This window comes from Salvelinus sp. IW2-2015, unplaced genomic scaffold (genome assembly GCF_002910315.2).
Source record: "Salvelinus sp. IW2-2015 unplaced genomic scaffold, ASM291031v2 Un_scaffold3618, whole genome shotgun sequence".
NCBI classification, from domain to species: Eukaryota; Metazoa; Chordata; class Actinopteri; order Salmoniformes; family Salmonidae; genus Salvelinus; species Salvelinus sp. IW2-2015.
The window spans coordinates 24436-46301 of record NW_019944895.1 but is presented as its reverse complement, the minus strand read 5'-3'; the positions used below and the strand labels follow the sequence as shown (position 1 = coordinate 46301).

The 21866-nt window shown below is 45.3% G+C and overlaps 1 protein-coding gene, 1 long non-coding RNA gene and 1 pseudogene across 2 annotated transcripts in view; 2 read left to right on the top strand and 1 right to left on the bottom strand.

Annotated features, from left to right (window-relative positions):
• LOC112076199 (uncharacterized) overlaps nt 1-2530 on the top strand; it is a 3365-nt gene extending 835 nt beyond the window's left edge. The window contains exons 3-6 of the long non-coding RNA XR_002895130.2: nt 366-472; nt 1279-1353; nt 1979-2084; nt 2349-2530. This is a non-coding gene — a long non-coding RNA (uncharacterized lncRNA). The remainder of the gene's footprint in view (nt 1-365; nt 473-1278; nt 1354-1978; nt 2085-2348) is intronic.
• Nucleotides 2531-7068: 4538 nt separating this feature from the next.
• The window catches only part of LOC112076196 (thymidine phosphorylase-like), a 22652-nt gene continuing 7854 nt past the window's right edge, over nt 7069-21866 (top strand). Inside the window, exon 1 of the mRNA XM_070441215.1 lies at nt 7069-7117. The gene's annotated coding sequence lies outside the window, so the exon portion shown is untranslated. The remainder of the gene's footprint in view (nt 7118-21866) is intronic.
• Nucleotides 19018-21866, bottom strand: part of LOC112076198 (thymidine phosphorylase-like) — a 6172-nt pseudogene continuing 3323 nt past the window's right edge.

Genomic DNA, 21866 nt, shown 5'->3' with positions numbered 1-21866 from the left:
ATTGTTGTCTGTCTGGTCTGTCTGTCTGTCTGTCTGTCTGTCTGTCTTGTTCTGTCTGTCTGTTGTCTGTCTGTCTGTCTGTCTGTCTGTCTGTTGTCTGTCTGTCTGTCTGTCTGTCTGTCTGTCTGTTGGTCTGTCTTGTCTGTCTGTCTTGTCTGTCTGTCTGTCTGTCTGTCTGTCTGTCTGTCTGTCTGTCTTGTCTGTCTGTCTGTCTGTCTGTCCTGTCTGTCTGTCTGCTGTCGTGTGTGTGCTGTGTGTGTGTGTGTGTGTGTGTGTGTGTGTGTGTGTGTGTGTGTGTGTGTGTGTGTGTGTGTGTGTGTGTGTGTGTGTGTGTGTGTGTGTGTGTGTGTGTGTGTGTAGTTGAGGGTGAAGACTGTAGCTGGGGACTGTTCATCATTGGCTGGTAGTGGTTGGTGTCACTATCCTGGGGTGTATGGGAGCCCAACTGGAGAACAGGTGCTTCCTACTACTGGTGAGTGGTATGTTACGTCATTAATAACCACACACCCCACACACCACACACACACACACACACACACACACAACGCACACACCACACACACACACACACCACACACACACACACACAACACACACACACACACACACACACACACCACACACACACACACACACACTAGTGACGCGTGGGTTGACTCATAACCCGTAGTCGCACAGTTATATCCAGGGGGTGGGTGGGTTTAGGGTCATTAAGAGCGTCTGCCTAAATGACTTAAATGTAAATGTAAATTAAAATATTGTGTGGATGAAGGGGGTTTAGGTCGTATTAAAATTGTGTGGATGAAGGGTGGGTTTAGGGTCATTAAATATTGTGTGGATGAAGGTGGGTTAGGGTCATTAATATTGTGTGGATGAAGGGTGGGTTTAGGGTCATTAAATATTGTGTGGATGAAGGGTGGGTTGAATAAAGAGAAAACAATGCATAAATGTATCATTATTTATTACATAACCTTTGAAATGTGATGTTTATGGACAAACGTATGATTCTGCTGTGAGACTGTGAGAGCTTGTTGGAACAAACAGCTGACCCGCCCCATCACTAACACACACACACACACACACACACATCACACACACACACACACACACACACACACACACACACAGCACCACACACACACACACACACACACACACACACACACACACACACACACACACACACACACACGTGTGACTCATCTTAAGCTCCGAGTGTAGTGCTTTGTGATGGTCTAACTGATTTTAGTCAACTCTCTGTCTTACCTTTCCTTTCAGTATATGGGCTTCCTGATCTGCATTGTCCTTGGTCAGCTGTTTGTCACCTTCATCCTTTTGTTAAATCATGGAAAGGTATGTCCAGGACCAAGCATTAAGCATCTCAGAGAAAAATGGGCTGTTTAACATGTTGTTGCATAGTACTATGATAACTGCTTTGTTTCTACACAGACAGACAGACAGACCAGACAGACAGACAGACAGACAGTACAGACAGGACAGACAGACAGACAGACAGACAGACAGACAGACAGCAGAAGACAGACAGACAGACAGACAGGACAGACAGACAGACAGACAGAGACAGCACATGTCATCGCCCTGACTTAGAGAGCTTTTTTATTTCTCTATTGGTTACGGTCGGGTGTGATTTGGGTGGCCATTCTAGTTTTTCTATTTCTTTGTTGGCCGGGTTATGGTTCCAATCAGAGGCAGCTGTCTATCGTTGTCTCTGATTGGGAATCATATTTAGGCAGCCTGTTTTCCACCTATGTTGTGGGATCTTGTCTTTGTATAGTTGCTGTTTAGCGCTACAGAGCTTTACGTTCATTTCGTGTTTTGTTGTTTTTTGTTGTCATTTGAAAATGAAGTAAAATGTCGCCTCCCACGCTGCACCTTGGTCTCCTTCCAACTACGGACGTGAACAAGACAGACAGACAGGCAAACGACAGACAGACAGACATGTGTTTTGCTCTTACAGATCACATCTAAGATGAAAATAGAGTGCGATAAGATCATCACTGAATATGGAACAAACCCTGAGAATCGAACGACATTGGAAGCTTCTGGATAATGTACAGCACTATGTATGTATGACAGCAATTGTGAAATATGGTCGCACATCAAAAGTTGAAGATGAGGGAGACCGAACTGACCAATTGTGTGCCATGCATGTTGTGTGAATACGCGTGTGTGTGTGTGTGTGTGGTGTGTGGTGTGTGTGTGTGTGTTGTGTGTGTGTGTGTGTGTGTGTTGTGTGTGTGTGTGTGTGTGTGTGTGTGTGTGATGTGTGTGTGTGTGTGTGTGTGTGTGTGTGTGTGTGTGTGTGTGTGTGTGTGTTGTGTGTGTAGGGGCACTGCTGTGGTAATGCAGAGTCCTAATGACTGGCAGAGCAACATGTTCATTAAGAACAACAGTCTGATAGAAGTGTTATCCCTGTTCCTGTTTCAACACCACGGACTGTCCTGCGTCTCAGGATTCAGCACACTGCTGTTTGGAAATGGAACACAGAATCCATCCACAGGTACAGTCTCTCTCTTCTCCCCTCTCTCTCTCTCCTCTCTCTCTCCTCTCTCTCCTCTCTCTCCTCTCTCTCGCTCTCGCCTTCTCTTTCTCGCACATGCACACACACTTCTCCCATCTCCCACATTTTCAAGTGTGGTGTGTGTTTTTTTTACAGAATGTGTAGCATAATCACCAACTGGCTGAAGGAGAACACTTTGACAATAGTGGGCATGAAGTGGGCCTGCTAATCATTCAGGTAACACACACGCACCAGACACACACAGACACACACAGACACACACAGACACACACAGACACACACAGACACACACAGACACACCACAGACAACACAGCACATGCACAAAGACAACACAGACACAGCACATGCACACACAGCACATGCACGCAAAAGACACACACACGACACACACAGACACACACAGAACACACACAGCACATGCACAAGCACACAATACACACACACAGACACACACAGACACACCACAGACACACACAGGCCACATGCCAGACACACAGACAGCCAATGCAAAAGAACCACCAGACAAACAGACACACAAAGACACATACCCACTACTCAGCTGTTCACATTTGTCTTAATCAACAGGTTTTTCCAGTTTGTTGTTGATGTTAAACAGGGCCCTCCAGTTTGTTGTTGATGTTAAACAGGCGCCTCCAGTTTGTTGTGATGTTAACAGGGCTCCAGTTTGTTGGTTTTTCTTGTGACAGGTCCTCCAGTTTGTGTTGTTATGTTAAACAGGTCCTCCAGTTGGTTGTTTTCTTGTGACAGGTCCTCCAGTTTTAGTGGCTGTGTATCTGTACCAGACTGTTGGTCAGAAAGTCAAGCTGAGAAATGTAGTCAACTGATTCGCTCTGAGAAACATTGTGAACCAAACCCTGACTTCCTTGATGACCCTGACTACCCTGACCAAAACCATGCCCATCCTGAACAAACCAGGCCTACGCACACCACAACCTTGCCTACCCTGAACAAATCATTGCCTACCTGAAGAAATCCTTGCCTACCCTGAACCAAGACAAGCCTACCCTGATGACCAACACAGGCCGACTTGCGGACCAAACCATTCCTACCACCGCTAACCAGGACCAGAGTGTTTCTGTATGACTGAAGACACTTTGGGCGCTAACATTGATTGCTCAGTGGAGGTGGTGGGAGGAGCAATAGGAGGATGGGCTCATTGAATGGCTGGAATGGAATTATTTGGAACGGAGTCAAACGTGGTTTCCATATGTTTGATACATTCCATCAATTCCATTCCAGCCATTACAATGAGCCCGTCCTCCTGTAGCTCCTCCAACCAAGCCGCCATCGAATTGCGTACAAACTTCTAAATGCCTCCAGTTCAGTGCTTTCAAGCCACACAGGCCTCTCTACTAAAGAGGGGTTTTCTGGCTGGCAATGAGAACAATCTTAGTTCATTTTCTATTTTTTTTTACTGTTTATGGCTTAATGACCCGATCAGCCTTAATGGTCACAGACCGGACCTTCAACCTTGTGTGAATAGTTGTTGACGTACTGGTCAGCCTGAACGGTTCATTGGAAATGTACGACATAAAGAAAGGTACCACCATTTTGAAACTGCAAGCCGACTCCACCTATGACCAATAGAAACAACTTTTAAAGCGCCTTTACATTTCACGAAGGTTGTTGTGCCTGCAGACGAACGCCGGCGTAACATGCTGCCCTTGAAGATACTTCATTGAGGTTTCATAGTGCATATCATTGAAGTGATGCCTGACATTGGTGGATAAGTGATTGGCTGTCTGTTAAATTACGCATTAAAATCTTCAAAAATGGATTCTGTCTTGATTCTTTACAATGGCCACCCTCCTTCTGGTTAGCTTGAGTGACACAGGTGAGTTTTAATCCATACAGATAGCATTCTGTGTTGTGAGATGTGGCCTAATGTGATGCATATTGGTAAGACCTATGAAATGCCTTGATTCAATTCGCATATTTAGTGAAACCCATTGTATTAAGGCATTGAAGGAAGACAGGGTCAGGATGTTAGGTACGGACTAGGAGGGTACAGGTAGTAGGAAGACAGGTGAGGTAAGGGAAGGGCGTACAGGGGAAGGGTGGGGTAAGAGAAGGGTGAGGCGTATTGGCGATGAGGGGATGTGGTAGGGTCAGATATATTTACGTCAAAATGACTGTTGTCCTCTGACTGTGTGGGTTGTGACTGACCTGTAGTAGTTAATGACTAACTGACTCAACTCCCACCACTCACACCATTGGCCACTTAGTCCATCCATCCAGCAGGGACAGAGAGGTATTTTGACCGGGTGTGTCCTCAGGGTTGGAAACACGGGACAGTGTTCAGGAGCAAGCGTTACGTGCAGGTAGGAAATCTGAGTTTTGAAAACTTAACAGACACATGTAGAATAGAGAGCGAGAAGGGAAGCACTGCTGAGGAACACCAATAGTATAATTGGTAGACAGCAAGGGCTCGTTGGTAAAAAGGTAAATTGCCGTCAAAAAGAAAGGAGGACAAAGGCCACTCTCATACAATTAATTAAATAATGCTTATTTGTATGGGCTTTTGTTTCCCATTGAGAAATCCAAGAGAGAAAAAGCAAAATAGTTGAACAGTTTTTGAACAAATTAAATTTTCCAAACATTAAGGAGAGCAAGAGAGAGAATTATAAGCATTTCCCCCTTTTTCACTTTCCATTTTCGTTATCTAGCAAATCAGCTGGCTATTCACCAACAGAATACGCCCTGCTCAGAAAAACAGACTTTCAACAAACACTGGAACTCTTCTAAGTCAAGTTTAGATTTTGGTATTACTAATTTATTGCCACTGGGGCCCACTGGTGTAACTGTTAACTGACTGTTTTACTTAACGTTACTGCATGATTGTAGCAGGTTTACTAAGCGTTAGTTCTATTAATATGCTGACGATGTGTGCCGTTACTTTGCTAATATGTACACAGATTAGGTTTTTTGTAGGGTTTGGCTTGGAAATTGTTTTTGCCTGGTCCATACAGCTGGATGTGTTACATTGAAGTCACAAAGAAAGGAGAGAAAGAACGCAACGTGGCAGTTATGAGAGTGAACTCTATTTACGCGTGATCAGGAGTGGTATTCATTCTGCTATTCTGTTGAAACATACACACACACCAATATTTTAGTGATTTAAACAATCCGCTCGTGTCTTTCGCTCTCCTACTTGTCACATGCGCTGTGTGTCAGTCCGCTGGTATCAGTCAGCTGCCAGGGATGGCGAAACTCAGGAGCAGAGACAGCCACTTTCCCGAGCAATCGCCAAACGGAAACGGTGAATCAGCTGAGCGGCTGGGCGATCCGAGACTTCGTAAGGGGTGTCAAGGCAAGACCATCCAAGAGAGGTCAGATTGGTACACACACACACACACCACACACAACACAACACAACCACACACACACACACCGCACACCAAACAACAACACACCACACCAACAGGTAGCAGAACACAAATGCCACACACACGCTCACAGCCTACACATCAGCCTGTGTGTGTGTGTGTGTGTGTTGAATAGTGTGTGTGTCCTCTCCAGGCTCTATTCATTCAGAAGGGTGCTGAGTCTCTGGTTCGTTTGGTTTGATGTGTTTGGGAAAAGTCTGGGCATGCAGCTCTCTACAAAGATCCTGGGCATTGCCAAGTCATGGCCAGTCATGGTAACCTAACACTGACACCTGACCTTTTACCCCATTCTTGTTTCAATGTCTGGAGGGTTTTCACTCCTGCTTGTACTTGATTGATGCAAATAGGTTGTTGATTTAGTTAGGAAACTCACCTGGTTGTCAAGTGTGTAATAGAAAGGACATAAACAAAGGCAGACCCTGACCTTACGTGACTCCATTCTCTCCTGCAGGTGACAGTTGGGAGCAGTTGTTGGGGATCCGTACGGGGGCGGTGCTTAGTCTATGAACTGTCCCTATTGGGCGCTGTGTGGGAACACCTGGAAGTGATGGAGTCCCTGGAGTGTCTAAGGGGAGGGGCCCGACGCCAACTGGACTGGTAGGCAAGTCTGGGTGAGGATTTACCAGACCACAGACAACATACAGATATTGGCGTGAACTGCAAGTGAATTGGTTCTTTGACCAATAAACCAAGCAGACAAGCTAGTTTAGAGATGTCAGTGCTGTCGGGTTTAGCTACAGTCTAAGAACGAAGCTGTGGAGTTCAAGTCATTCTTAAGTCATTACTTCAATTCAAGTCAATCTTCTGTGTGTGTGTGTGTGTGTGTTGTTGTGGTGTGTGTGTGTGTGTGTGTTGTGTGTGTGTGTGTGTGTGTTGTGTGTGTTTGTGTGTGTGTGTGTGTGTGTGTGTGTGTGGTGTGTGTGTGCTGGTGTGTGTGTGTGTGTGTGTGTGTGTGGTGTGTAGGTGGGCTTTGCTGTTGTGGATGATTGGCCGTGGCAGGGAGCCTGGAGGAGGGTAAAAAGGTGATTCCTAAACCTGAGAATGGTGGCAGCCCTGGAAAAGTTCCAGAACATCGATGATTTGGTCAGGGAGTAACTCAGTCAGATGCTGGCTCACTCTGTTCAACCAAACGCAGATACTTACAGCATCCTGAGACGGGCACACTACACGACAGAACTGGAGAAGAGGGCCACGGTAAACCCACACTTACCAGACAGAACTGGAGACAGAGGGCACGTACACACAACACTACCACGACAGAATGGAACAGAGGGCCACGGTCACAACACACACTAACAGACAGAACTGAGACAGAGGGCACGGTAAACCACACACTTACCAGACAGAACTGGAGACAGAGGGCCACGGTAAATAACAACACACACTACAGCAGAATGGAGACAGAGGGCCCGGTAACCACACAACACACTACCAGACAGAACTGAGCAGAGGCCAGCGGTAACACACACAACACTACACACACACCACACACACACACACGAACAAAACACACTAGCACAACACACACACACACACACACACACACACACACACACACACACCACACACACACACCCACTACACACAACACTCCACAGGTACCAGATATCACAAATGCACACACACGCTCACACTGCATGATTTGTCTTTTGGTGTCTGCAGGGACAGTGCTGACATAGATGGCATGGTCAATTGCTCAGGTGTGCTAGGTTGGGGCGGGATGTTCGAAGGCCGGAGACCTGTAATCACAGCGTGGGGGGGAGCTTCTGGTGTCTTTGGGAGCAGAAGGTGGAGAAAGGTGAGAACTGTCTCACACCTGTGTCGGTGTGTGTTGTGTGTGTGGTGTGTGTGGTGGTGTGTTGTGTGTGTGTGTGTGTGTGTGTTGTGTGTGTGTGTGTGTTTGTGTGTGTTAGGGTGTTAGGGTGTGAGGGGTGTAGGTCAGTGTCACTGATCTGACTCGACCTTTGCCCTCTGACCCAGGGGCAAGCCATGGCTGGCGTGTCCACTACGAGACTCGGCCTGAGTGGAGAGCGAGACTCAGTCTACAAGGGGCGCTGACACTGGGCCCGCTCGACCAAGCTACAACACACAGCCACTAGTGGCAGAAATCATACTGCCATAGTGACACAAATCCACTCTAATGTTAAAGCTTGATTGGGAGATGACCTGCCTTTGGGAATCTCAGTGTTTAATTTTTAAAGGATGTATAGTTCAGATCTAAAGGCCTGTGTCTCCTGCTCTCATCTCAAAGTCCTCTCTGATTCCCTCATATAAAGTCTGTTTGTGGAGACTGAATAGATGTTACCGTTTTCCAGGACGTGTGAGGGGATTTTCTGTTAAACCTTCCTATGCTTGTGTACTAAAATATCCTTCTTTAAAAGCTCGGCATTGGGCTTGAGATGTTAACAGAACTAACTCATATATAGATTAAAAGTGGTGTGTGTGACATTAATAGGGCCTGTTCTAACTGTTCTGGGTGTGTAGAAGACCGGATGTCTGGGAGATAGCCAAGACTTTGACAGACACACACAGACACACACAGACACACACAGACACACACAGCCACATGCACAAAGACACACACATACACACACACAGACACACACAGACACACACAGACACACACAGCCACATGCACAAAGACACACACAGACACAGCCACATGCACAAAGACACACACAGACACACACAGACACACAAAGACACATACCCACTACTCAGCTGTTCACATTTGTCTTAATCAACAGGTTTTCCAGTTTGTTGTTGATGTTAAACAGGGCCTCCAGTTTGTTGTTGATGTTAAACAGGGCCTCCAGTTTGTTGTTGATGTTAAACAGGGCCTCCAGTTTGTTGTTTTCTTGTGACAGGTCCTCCAGTTTGTTGTTGTTGATGTTAAACAGGTCCTCCAGTTGGTTGTTTTCTTGTGACAGGTCCTCCAGTTTATAGTGGCTGTGTATCTGTACCAGACTGTTGGTCAGAAAGTCAAGCTGAGAAATGTTAGTCAACTGATTCGCTCTGAGGAACATTGTGAACCAAACCCTGACTTCCTTGATGACCCTGACTACCCTGACCAAAACCATGCCCATCCTGAACCAAACCAGGCCTACGCACACACAAACCTTGCCTACCCTGAACAAATCATTGCCTACCCTGAAGAAATCCTTGCCTACCCTGAACCAAGACAAGCCTACCCTGATGACCAACACCAGGCCGACTTCGGACCAAACCATTCCTACCACCGCTAACCAGGACCAGAGTGTTTCTGTATGACTGAAGACACTTTGGGCGCTAACATTGAATTGCTCAGTGGAGGCTGGTGGGAGGAGCAATAGGAGGATGGGCTCATTGTAATGGCTGGAATGGAATRWTTGGAACGGAGTCAAACGTGGYTTCCATATGTTTGATACCATTCCATCAATTCCATTCCAKCCATTACAATGAGCCCGTCCTCCTGTAGCTCCTCCCACCAGCCGCCACTGGAATTGCTCTAATTCTAAATGCTCAGTTCAGTGCTTTCAGACACAGGCCTTCTACTAAAGAGGGGTTTCTGCTGACAATGAGAACAATCTTAGTCATTAGTTCTATTGTTTTTTACTGTTTATGGCTTAATGACCCGATCAGCCTTAACTGGTCAGCCGGACCTCACCTTGTGTGAATAGTTCGTGTCGGTACTGGTCAGCCTGAACGGTTACTTGAAAATGTAGACATAAAGAAAGGTACCACCATGTGAAACTGCAAAGCCGACTCCACCATTGACCAATAGAAACAACTTTAAAGCCCTTTACATTTCACAAGGTTGTTGTGCCTGCAGACGAACAGCGGGTAACAGTGCTGCCTTGAAATACTTCATTGAGTTTCATAGTGCAATCATTGAGTGATGCCTGACATTGGTGATAAGTGATTGCTTGTCTGTAAATTACGCATTAAAATCTTACAAATGGGATTTCTTGATTCTTTACAATGGCACCCTCTTCTGGTTATCTTGATGACACAGGTGAGTTTTATCCATACAGAAGAGCATTCTGTTTGTGAGATGTGGCCTAAGTGATGATATTGGTAACAGACCTATGAAATGCTTTGATTAAGTTCCATATTTGAGTGAAACCCATTGATTAAGGCATGAGGGGAGACAGGTCAGATGTTAGGTACGGACTAGGGAGGGTACAGGTAGTACGGAAACAGGTGAGGGTAAGGGAAGGGGTATAGGGGAAGAGGTGAGGGTAAGAAGAAGGGTGAGGGTATTGGGATGAGGGGATGTGGTAGAGTCAGATATATTTATGTCAAAAGGACTGTTTCCCTTTCTGACTTGTGGTGGGTTGTGACTACTGTAGTAGTTAATGACTAACTGACTCACTCCACCACTCACACCCATTGGTCACTAGTCCAGGCAGACAGACAGACAGACAGAGAGGGGTATTTGACCGGTGTGTCCTCAAGGTTGGAAGACACGACAGTGTTCAGGAGCAGCGTTCCGGTGCAGGTAGGAAACTCTGAAGTTTTGAAAACCTTAACAGACACATGTAGAATAGAAGAGGAGGAAGGGAAGCACTGCTGAGGAACACAATAGTATAATTTGGTAGACAGAAGGTGCTCGTTGGTAAAAGGGGTAAATTGGTCAAAAAGAAAGGAGGACCAAGGCACTCTTCATACAATTAATTAAAATGCCTTTATTTGTATGGCTTTGTTTCCATTGAGAAATCCAAGAGAGAAAAAGAAAATAGTTGAACAGTTTTGAACAAATTAATTTCTTCCAAAATTAAGGAGAAGCAAGAGAGAGAGATTATTAAGCATTTCCCCCGCTTTTTTCACTTTCATTTTCGTTTATCTAGCAAATCCAGCTGGCTAGTTCAGCCAACAGAAACGCCCTGCTCAAACAGACTTTCCAACACAACACTGGAACTCTTCTAAGTCAAGTTTAGATTTTGGTATTACTAATTTATTGCCACTGGGGCCCACTTGTGTAACTGTTAACTGACTGTTACACTAACGTTACTGCATGATTGTAGCAGGTTTACTAACGCGTTAGTTCTATTAACTATGCTGACGATGTGTGCCGTTACTTTAGCTAATATGGTAACACAGATGTAGGTTTTTTGTAGAGGTTTGGCTTGGAAATGTTTTTTTGCCTGGTCACATACAGCTGATGTGTTGTACATTGAAGTCCACAAGCAAAGGGAGAGAAAGAACGCAACGTGGCAGTTATGAGAGTGAACTCTATTTACGCGTGATCAGGAGTGTATTCATTCTGCATATTCTGTTGAAACATACACACACACACAATATTTTAGTGATTTAAAACAATCCCTCGTGTACTTTCCTCTCCTACTTGTCACATGCAGCTGTGTGTCAGTCCGCTGTGTATCGATTCAAATAAAGGATTTAAATATTAAGATATCACAAGCCGGAGATGGTCCGCGATCACACACCTTTCCCAAGATCCCCGGCTCTTGTAGTTTATACCTATACAGCATAATGAGTCCCATTACAATATGCACGAAGAATGTTTTCCCACCATTATCTTTATGGTTTAGGTTCCTGCTTGTTTACGCCCATTTAACGCCAATGTCCTGGTTAAGTTAGGTTTAATAATGTGATGGCAGGACCTTCTTGTCCTAAATAATATATGTCTGTCTATCCTATAGGCCTACGGTCCTTTGCACAAAAAGTTTGCCTTATTAGAAGCAGCAGACTATGTTGCCCACTATCATTAGTGTGAATAATGTCAGCAGACTATGTGATCCCCATCTATCTTAGTGTGTTAATTCAGCAGCTATGTGTCCCTCTATCATTAGTGTGTTAATGGTCAGCAGACTATGTGATCCCTCTACATTAGTGTGGTCCAGTTTTTCCTAGGCGCCTATGCGTCGCCTTCCATTCCTGTAGTCCTGTTTTTAGTGTTCAGCTTTTTTTACCAGCATGTAATCCATTAACTCTGTCTGCCCCTTCTCTTATGTACACCTCAAATGTCTGTCCCTAGAATGTATCCATTCATCTCCCACGAGGTAGTATTCAGCCGAGAGATCTGAAGCACCCACCAGCTTGCATGTGCACATAGTTTAGGTGCGACAGCAGGGAGATGTATCACGTAGGGATCGCGTCTGGAGAATCATCTATCCCATTTGTGTGATCTTTGGGAGTTACATAAGTTGATCACACAAGCAAAGCATTCCTGGCGGTATAATGAATACACGTTCCTGTATCTCCTCCACGCGTAATTATTTTAGAAGTTCATCGTCTCTCCAATATCATCACCATGCCACGGTTGAGTGCGATGTCTAGCCTTTCAATGCTCACCATGTTGTTCTGTGTGAGAGTCTAGTGCACCTATGTTGCTAAACGAGCACATCGCTTACAGTCTGTATGTGACCAGGCAAAAAAACATTTCCAAGCCAAAACCTCTACCAAAAAAAACCTACATCTTTTGTGATAGCCATTATCATATAGTTACTTAAACGAAACAGGTAAAAAATCATAACAACTATCAGAGTCAGCATTAGTTGAGGATAGGAGAACTAAAGTCTGTCTGAGTAACCTGACAAATGCCTACATGAATAACCGCTCACAGTTTAATACAGCAGATTTAAGCAAGCTCTATACCTTGACCACACTGAGAGGGCGCAGTGGGCCAATAACGTTTATGGTGAGTAGAACCACAAAATCTGTACCTCTATTATTGAACATTAGCACAGAGTGACTAGATGTAGTGGGTTAGGAAGTCTATAGGTGTTAGCGCACGCTGACGCCAGCGCGCGCGATTTCTGTGGTCGCGAGAACTAAAGCAGTCTAGGTAACTTGCCAGAAAACGAGAACTTGACAATAAAATTTTATATTTATGACCCTTGAGGATAAATAGAACCAATAAAGCTCTGCTATCTTTCTGATCTTATTTTTCTTTGCCTGCTTTCTGCGCGAGAGAGAGAGAGCATTAATTTGTTCAACATATGCTCGAGTGCAATATGGGTGGCAATAACATTATGTAGATAATCTTTCCTAAACATTTCTTCAGAACATTCACTATGTCGCGCGAGTACATCATACGAGTCGTACCTCCAACTTTTCCTGTCGGGTCGTGCATACGCGATCCTCTTTTCAGCATTCGCTAGTGACATATGCTGGCACTCGTTGCCGGCCTTCTAGTCTAATGGTTTGGTACCAAGTTCCATGGAAGCCACTCGCTTATGCTCAGTGATCCTCTGATCAGAGCTCAGAGTACTAATCAGTGAGGATATCTGTATGCCATACTCTTCGAGCTAAGTTGCTTGTTTGTGAGCACTTTGCCCAGCTCTCTCACATTTTATTTAGATGGGGTAGAAGGCGTTCTAGGCGTTCTTGATGATTCTATGCTTATGAGGATTGAAATTCGTTTGTATATAGACATATCTGTACAGTATTTCACTTTTTATGTGATACTATTGCTTACTAAGGTGTTGTCCAATGAATTCTGTAACCACTCCCTCTTCAAATCAGGGCTTGAGGGAAAAGCTGTTCAAAAGAGGACATTGTATTATCATTTTTTGTACTCCTTGAGGAAGGCCATGCAGAGGAATATATCTGAGTTTTTAACCTTTATTTTCATTGAAACAAAGGAAACAAAGCCATACAATAAAGGCATTTTAATTATTGTATGAAGAGTGCCTTGGTCCTCCTTTCTTTTTGATGACCAATTTACCCTTTTACCAACGAGCACCTTCTGTCTACCAAAATTATACTATTGGTGTTCCTCACAGTGCTTCCTTCCTCTCTTCTATTCCTACATGGCTATTAAGGTTTTCCAAAACTTCAGAGTTTCCTACCTGCACCGGAACGCTGCTCCTGAACACTGTCATGGTCCTTCCAAGCCTTGAGGACCACCGGTAAAATACCTCTCTGTCTGCCTGGACTAGTGGCCAATGGGTGTGGAGTGGTGGAGTGGGTCAGTTAGTCATTACTACTACAGTAGTCACAACCCATCACAAGTCAGAAAGGGAACACAGTCCTTTTGACATAAATATATTGACCCTACACATCCCCGTCATCCCAATACCCTCACCCCTCCCCTTACCTCCAGCTTTCTTCTTACCTCACCCTCCCCTTACGCTCACCCCTTCACATCAAACCTATAGAATCCAGTATATTAATCTATCCATTATCATGAATCTTTACCTGTCTTCCTCTACCTGTACCCTCCCTGATCCATACATCTGACCCTGGTCTTTTACCTGTCTTCCTCTACCTGTACCTCCTGATCCATACATCTTGACCTGGTCTTTACCTGTCTTTCTCTACCTGTACCCTCCTGATCCTTACATTGACCCTGGTCTTTACTGTCTTCCTCTACCTGTACCCTCCCTGATCCTTACATCTGACGCCTGGTTCTTTACTGTCTTCCTCTACTGTACTCCTAGTCTTAATCTGACCTGGTCTTACCTGTCCTCTCTATGTCTCCTGTCCTTACATCTGCCCTGGTCTATACTGTCTTCCTCCTGAAAGCACTGAACTGAGCATTTGAATTAAGCTCCAGTGGGCGGCTGGTGGGAGGAGCTACAGGAGGACGGGCTCATTGTAATGGCTGGAATGGAATTGATGGAATGGTATCAAACATATGGAAACCACGTTTGACTCCGTTCCAAATATTCCATTCCAGCCATTACAATGAGCCCATCCTCCTATTGCTCCTCCACCAACTCCACTGAGCAATTCAATGTTAGCGCCCAAAGTGTCTTCAGTCATACAGAAACATCTGGCCTGGTTAGCGTTGGTAGGAATGGTTTGGTCCGAAGTCGGCCTGGTGTGTCTCAGTGTAGGCTTGTCTTGGTTCAGGGGGCATGATTTGTTCGGGTAGGCAGGTTTGTGTGTGCGTAGGCGGTTTGTTCAATAGCTGGTTTGGTTCAGGATAGGCTGGTTTGGTCAGGTAGGCTTGGTCATCAGGATAGCTGTTGGTCAGTGGCTGGTTTGTCAGGGTAGGCTGGTTTGTTCAGGTAGGCTGTTTGGTTAGGATAGGCATGGTTTTGGTCAGGGTTAGTCAGGGTCATCAAGGAAGTCAGGGTTTGGTTCACAATGGTCTCAGAGCAAATCAGTTGACTTTTCTCAGCTTGTCTGACAACAGGCTGGTATAGATACAGATACGGAGGACATGTTTAACATTAACAACAACACAACTGGAAAACCTGTCAATCAAGACAAATGTGAACAGCTGAATAGATGTGTGTGTCTGGTGTTTCATGTGGCAGTGTGTGTGTGTTGTCTGTGTTGTGTCTGTGTCTGTGTGTACTGATGTTTAGCAGGACATTCTAACCAAGTGAGAGAGACTTTGTCATTTCTTCAAACGATCTCTTTATTTAATAAGAATTGCAATAATGAAGCTGGTCGACCCCACATCTTGAGTGTAAGGCCGAGAGCTCAATGATACAGAAAAACAGAGGTCCTATATAGCAGACCTAAAAAGGCTTAGTCAGGGCTGGTTCCACCCCTCCATGCAGATCGGGGCATCATAAGCAACCTTGGGTTCATCTTGTGGTAATGTTCACCAGTGTTGTTTCCCCGCACCCTGGCTTAGTTTCTCAGAAGCAAAGATGATTAGAAACAAATAGGGGTTATTCTACTTCTCAGGCTCTCTTATCTCGGCTCACACCATGTCCTGGACGATACCCACAGACCAGCTGAGGGAGCTAGAGGGGAACCATCCCTTTACAGAAGCACAGCATTTGTAGTTATGGAAATCTCTTACTATTGTTAAGCATATAATTCAACAATCAATATTCAGCAAAGCAGGTAAATATGTAATATTTCCTTCAGTTTCCACACATCTAAGTTCCTGTAGATTGTTTAAAAGGAGTCACATACTCAGTGCACCCAAAAGGCTTTATCTGTATGCCCAAACCATGACTAAGTCCCACAAGAGAAGCATATACTAAAATATAATTGGTAATTCTCCAAGTAAAACAGCATAGTATGTTCAATTAAACAACATGGTAGGTAATCAATAATTTCCTCCATAATGGTTACATAAGACAGGTTATTAAGGCAAACACAAAGCGGGTGGATGAGTGGGCGTATAACACAAATTCTAGCAACCCAAGGTTGCGTGTTTGAATCTCATCACAGAAAACTTTAGCATTTTAGCTATTAGCATAATTGTAAACTACTTATAGCTCGTTTGGAACTACTGATCAATAGCTAACCCTTCCCAACCCTTAGCTAACCCTTATACCTTAACCCCTAGAGCTAGTTAGCGTTAGCCACCTAGCTGTTAGCAACAACAAATTGTAATTCGTGACATATAATACGTTTAACAAATTTCGAAACATATCGTACAATTGTAATTCGTAACATATCATTCAGAATGGTAATGGACATCCACAAATTAAGATACCATACGAAACGTAACATATCATAGTTAATGGAGTGTTTTGGTTTAATATAGCACAAAATAATACGAAATGCTCTGAGACCATGTTGAGAAAACCAGGCACAGTTCATCACCCGTCTAACACCATCCCTACAGTGAAGCGCGGTGGCAGCATCATGCTATGAGGATGCTTTTCAGCGGCAGGACTGGGAGACTGGCAAGGATAGAGGGAACAATGAATGGATCCAAATACAGGCAAATCCTTGATAATGACCTGCTTCAGAGTGCAAACAACTTTAGACTGAGGCAACGATTTACGTTCACAACAGAACAATGACCCCAAACATACAGGCAAAGCAATGCTGAATGACTTCAGAACAAGAATGTGAAAGTCCTTGAGTGGCCCAGCCAATGCCCAGACTTGAATCCCATTGAAAACTGTGGATGAAGGACTTGAGATTGCTGTTTTTTTACAATTTTAACAGAGCTTGAGAACAGAACGAGCTTGAGAAAAGGAAGAATGGGAGAAAACCCCAAATCCAGATGTGCAACGCTGATACAGACAAACCCAAGACGACGCAAATCTGTAATGCTGCCAAAGGTGCCTCTACAAAGTATTGTCAGGGGTTTGAATCTTATGTAATTTTTGATTTCTGTATTTCATTTTCAAATACATTTTTATATTGATTGAGATGTAGCCTACATTGGGCTTTTATGATATCCTTCACAAATCAAATCAAACTAAATTGTATTTTCACTTGTCACGGGCGTCTGAAGAAGAGGACCATGGTCCGGTGTGGCTCAGTTGGTAGAGATGGCGCTTGCAACGCAAGGGTGTGGGTTCATTCCACGGTGGACCAAATGAATATGTATGAACTTTTCCATTTGTAAGTCGCTCTGGATAAGAGCGTCTGCAACTGGAGATGATTCTGGTACAACCACTCTCGAGCATAGTCAATCGCGCAGGCGCGGTGCGCTGAGCGATCACATCACTTCTCTCCTAAGTAGATGTCGCCAAACAACAACATCAACCAATATATCAACAAAACTAAAAAACAGCTGACAGAATTAAGGCACATAGATGATATGCCACATCAATAACAAGCAATCTGTTCACACAATGATATGCGGGTCCGGCAAAAAAAGACGGGCGAACCAATAACGGTACTGGCCACAGCACGTTCGCACTCAGACACACGAGACAGAGAACAGGCAGCCTCGATTATTGAGAACCACATGACATACTATGGTCCCCCACGGAGAAGGACGCCATACAGGTAGAAATAAACCCGCACAGAGATTATGAAAACCATAAGCACAGAATGAAGAAGCGCCATCCTAAGTCACACCTGCCGATTAAACCCAGAGAATTATAATCATGCACGCGCACATGAAGAAAGAGATGAAAGGCAGGGCGCTCATCTATGGGAACACACGTGGCAGATTTAGACACACGTCACCCAGTACAAGATAGTAGTATGAGCCGTAGAGTGAGGTGATGTAGAAGACCTTGAATTTAGCCTAGTGCTAGCCAGAGCGGAGCAGAGCAGATGGCTTTAAAACGCGCTACTAGAGTTAATCATCCTCCTCATTATGCGAGATGCACCTAAACATGGAATGAGACATGCATGAAGAAGGAGTAGAGCAGGAAGTTGTATCCGCAACGCGCCGTCTGAATTTAAATCATCCGGGGCACGAGAACAGCGAGGGCGGCGCATTAAAAACACCTTGAGGTCAATTACTATCACTTCATATAAGATGAGAGTACTAGGTGTATGAGAACCTGTGTTAGACTATGTGAATCACTCCATTCCATACTAGATGAGAAGACAGACCGATGGGAAATAAGAGACACTGTATACTGAGAGCGTCTGTTGCTGTTAGGAGAGAGAAGCCAGTGGGAGTGTTAACCACTCTGGCACACTTGTAACACACAACCAGAGGAAGGGCAGAGAGTCCCAACCATCGCACATCAACCATCATGGAACTAGGAGCAAGTCGAAACGGTGAATTATAAACACTAGAATCAACTCACATCTTCAAGATAGACGAGAAGCACTTAATGTCTTTTGAGAGACTCTCCATGCTGAGTAGATCGATGTTCCTCACGGAGAGATACAGAGATATATCAACGCATTGAGACACTTATGTAACACCATCATGACACCAGGTCTGCTGTGAGTGAAAGAGCTAGCGACTCTTATAAACTACCCACTCGTGAAAGAGACACATATCACGAGTAAGAGAAGCTATACATCATCGAGAGTATATAACTTATGTATTAAACATTCCTAAATGATAATGAGAGGGGAGGCGCCTAGTCGCTCTCAGACACACTGAGCAGGAGTATGTGGAAGCGAGTGCCTCAGCTGTAACGACGAGGAGCGAAGCGATTGAAGCGTATTACTCATCATGGTAAAGCACTTATAACACTGCCACGCGCAAGAGCATACGCAATGACAGTGCACCACGAAGTTGAATTATGATAGCCTTAGAATGTTGTGAGTGACAGTTGCAGGCAGAGAGGGAGCAAAGCCACGAGGTGAGAAGATTTGTATTCCTCAGCTCATCGTGATACCGCTAACAATCGAATCGTCGCAGAGACGAAGGAGGCGCAGCGTTAGTAAAACGCACTCGAGGAAGTAATCACCGAACAGAGTTATAGCAGCTACGCTCTAGACAGTTAACACATCCAAACGTGTTAACTATCTCGCCAGTTGAGGCAAGACATAGGCTTTACCTGTCGGCCAATGAATGTTATGGTCCGTCCTGGTCACACACACACACACACACACATGAATCTTTCGCCCAGAAACAGGCTCCAGACAAGAACAATAAGTCAATCATTGGTGTGCAGGATGTAACATTTACTCTGTCTCCAGTTAACTGAAGAGGAACCAGTCAGTTTCTGTCAAGTTTGGCTGATCTCCCAGACATCCTGGGTCATTCTACACACCCAGAACAGTTAGAACAGGCCTCTATTAATGTGCACACACACACTTTTATATCTTATATGAGTAGTTTCTTTAACCATCTCAAGCCCAATGCCGAGGCTTAAAGAAGGATATTTTAGTACAAGCATTAGTAAGGTTTAACAGAAAATCCCCTCACACTGTTCCTGGAAACGGTTAACATCTATTCAGTCTCCACAGAATCAGTGACTTTATATGAGCGAATAGAGAGGACTTTGAGAGTGAAGAGCAGGAGACACAGGCCTTTAGATCTGAACTATACATCCTTTAAAAATTAAACACTGAGATTCCCAAAGGCAGGTCATCTCCCAATCAAGCTTTAACATAGAGTGGATTTGTGTCACTATGGCAGTATGATTTCTGCCACTAGTGGCTGTGTGTGTAGCTGGTCGCGGCCCAGTGTCAGCGCCCCTTGTAGACTGAGTCTCTGCTCTGCACTCAGCGCCGGAGTCTCGTAGTGGACACGCAGCCATGGCTGCCCTGGGGTCAGAGGGCAAAGGTCGAGTCAGATCAGGGTGACACTGACCCCTACACCCCTCACACCCTAACACCTAACACAACACACACACACACACACAACAACACACACAACACACACACACACACACACACACACACACACACACACACACACACACACAGGTGAGACAGTTCTCACCTTTCTCCACCTTCTGTCCCAAGACACCAGAAGCTCCGCCCCCAGCTGTGATTGACAGGGTCTCCGGCCTTCGAACTCCCGCCCCAACCTGTGCAGCACCTGAGCAATGACCATGCCATCTATGTCCAGCACTGTCCCCTGAGACACCAAAAGACAAAGTCATGCAGTGTGAGCGGTGTGTGCATTTGTGTATCTGTACCTGTGTGAGTGTGTGTGTGTGTGTGTGTGTGTGTGTGTGTGTGTGTGTGTGTGTGTGTGTGTGTGTGTGTGTGTGTGTGTGTGTGTGTGTGTGTGTGTGTGTGTGTGTTGTTGTTGTTACCGTGGCCCTCTGTCTCCAGTTCTGTCTGGTAGTGTGTGTGTTACCGTGCTGTCTCAGTTCTGTCTGTAGTGTGTTACCGTGGCCTCTGTCTCAGTTCTGTCTGGTAGTGTGTGTGTGTTACCGTGGCCCTCTGTCTCCAGTTCGTCTGGTAGTGTGTGTGTGTTACCGTGGCCCTCTGTCTCAGTTCTGTCTGGTAGTGTGTGTGTGTACCGTGCCCTCTGTCTCCAGTCTGTCTGAGTGGGGTTACCGTGGCCCTTCTCAGTTCTGTCTGGTAGTGTGCCTCTCAGGATGCTGTAGTAGTCTGCGTTGGTTGAACAGAGTGATGCAGCGATCTGACTGGTTACTCCCTGACCAATCATCATGTTCTGGAACTTTTCCAGGGCTGCACCATTCTGCAGGGTTTTAGAGATCACCTTTTTACCCTCCTCCAGGCTCCCTGCACGGCCAATCATCCACAACAGCAGCCCACCTACACACACACACACACACACACACACACACACACACACACACACACCACACACACACACACACACACACACACCACACACACACACACACACACACACACACACAACACACACACACACACACACACAACACACACACACACACACACACAGAAGATTGACTTGAATTTGAAGGTAATGACTTAAGAATGACTTGGAACTTCACAGCTTCTGTGTCTAGACTGTAGCTAAACCCGAGCAGCACTGACATTCTAACTAGTCTTGTCTGCTTGGTTTTGGTCAAAGGAACCAATTCACTGAGTTTGTGTGTCTGTGTGTCTGTGTGTATTCCTCACCCAGACTTGTGACCAGCTCCAGTATGTCGTCAGGGCCCCTCCCCTTTAGACACTCCAGGGACTCCATCACTTCCAGAGTGTTCCCCACACAGGACCAATAGGACAGTTCATACGACTAAGCACCGCCCCCGTACGGATCCCCAAACTGTTCCCAACTGTCACCTGCAGGAGAGATGGGGTCACGGTAAGGGTCAGGGGTCTGCTTTTTGTTATGTCCTTTCTATTACACACTTGACAACCAGGTGAGTTCCTAACTAATCAACAACCTTATTTGATCAATCAAGTACAAGGCAGGAGTGAAAACGCCTCCAGACATTGAAACAAGAATGGGGTAAAGGTCAGGTGTCAGTGTTAGGGTTACCATGGACTGGCCCAGTGACTTGGCACTGCCCAGGTCTTTGTAGAGAGCTGCATTCCCAAACTTTCAAACACATCCAGAACCAACGCACTCAGAGACTCAGCACCCTTCTTAGAGATGATAGAGCCTGGAGAGGACACACACACTATTCACACACACACACACACACACAGGTGGATGTGTGAGCGTGTGAAGCGTGTGTGTGCATTTGTGTATCTGTACCTGTGTGAGTGTGGTGTGTGTGTGTGTGTGTGTGTGTGTGTGTGTGTGTGTTGTGTGTGTGTGTGTGTGTGTGTTGTGTGTGTTGTGTGGGTGTGTGTGTACCAATCTGACTCTCTTGGATGGTCTTGTCCTTGACACCCTGTACGAAGTCTCGGATCTCCCAGCGCTCAGCTGTTCACCGTTCCGTTTCTTGCGGATGTGCTCGGGGAAAGTGGCTGTGCTCTGCTCCTGGTTCGCCATCCCTGCAGCTGAACT